The sequence below is a fragment of the Haliaeetus leucocephalus genome, unplaced genomic scaffold (assembly GCF_000737465.1).
Source record: "Haliaeetus leucocephalus isolate CR32 unplaced genomic scaffold, Haliaeetus_leucocephalus-4.0 Scaffold189, whole genome shotgun sequence".
NCBI classification, from domain to species: domain Eukaryota; kingdom Metazoa; phylum Chordata; class Aves; order Accipitriformes; family Accipitridae; genus Haliaeetus; species Haliaeetus leucocephalus.
In genome coordinates, this window is record NW_010972625.1 from 1,043,776 (window position 1) to 1,044,729 (window position 954).

The 954-nt window shown below is 74.6% G+C and overlaps 1 protein-coding gene across 1 annotated transcript in view; it reads left to right on the forward strand.

Moving 5' to 3' along the window:
* Nucleotides 1-462: 462 nt before the first annotated feature.
* NONO (non-POU domain containing, octamer-binding) overlaps nt 463-954 on the forward strand; it is a 15,984-nt gene continuing 15,492 nt past the window's right edge. The window contains exons 1-2 of the mRNA XM_010565304.1: nt 463-558; nt 716-779. The gene's annotated coding sequence lies outside the window, so the exon portion shown is untranslated. The remainder of the gene's footprint in view (nt 559-715; nt 780-954) is intronic.

Below are 954 nucleotides of genomic sequence, written 5' to 3' on the forward strand. Positions count from 1 at the left end.
CCCCACCCGCGGCACCCCCTCTAACGGGCAGCCCTCCCCCACCCATCCATCCATCCGTGGGCCCAGCCGTGCCCCACCCCCCGCCCCGGGAGCTTCACTCCCGGCGGGTCACGGGCCCCCTCCATCCCAGAGGCACCATTCCCCCTCGGCCGCCCCACTCCTCTGGGGGGCTCCTCCATCTTCCCCCCCGCCTGCTTTTTTGTCTCTCTGTGGGGAAGACGGGAGGGTGCAGGGGGCTCAGCGCGCGCTGGGCCCCGGGGGTACACCAGAGAGAGCGCAGCGCTGTGGCCGGGCGGGGACGCCGCGGCGACGTCCCGCGCTCCGGGGACGGAAAGGCAGGTTTACGGCCTCAGGAGGCGACGGCGGAGTTGCGGAGAACCGGCCGCACCGCCGGCTGCTCCCCGCTCCGGGAGGGCTGTGAGCCACCACGGGGCTCCCGCGGCCGGGGAGCAGGCTGGCCAGGGGCGCGCGGCAGCCCTCCCGGTGACGTGCAACGGGACACGGAGGGAAACGTGAGGCTTTATTGAAAGGCGGTGAGATCAAGCCCGCCGGAGGCAGGTAACGACCACACTCCCGCCGCGCCCGAGACCCCAAGACGGGGCGCGCGGGCGGACCCTTCCTGGCACTCCGCAGCCGCCGGGGGCAGGGCACGGAAGGACCCTCCCCGCTCCCGCAGGCCGGGTTCCTCCTTGCCGAGCCGACTGCCCTCCCGCAGCGGGGCAGCATCGGCCCGACGGTGAGGGCTGGCGGGGCGGCGGGAACGGGGTCCGGAGGACGAGGTAAGAGCGCCCGCGGCTGGACCGGGAAGGGAGCGGGCACGGGGCTGGCGCCCGCCCGCGACACCCTGAAGAGATCCAGGCGACGCGCCGGCTCTGCCCGGGCCCCAGTACTTACTGGCCGTAACGAACGAGCAGAGCAGGGGTGGAGAGGCCGCGGCTCCCGCCGCTCCCGCCA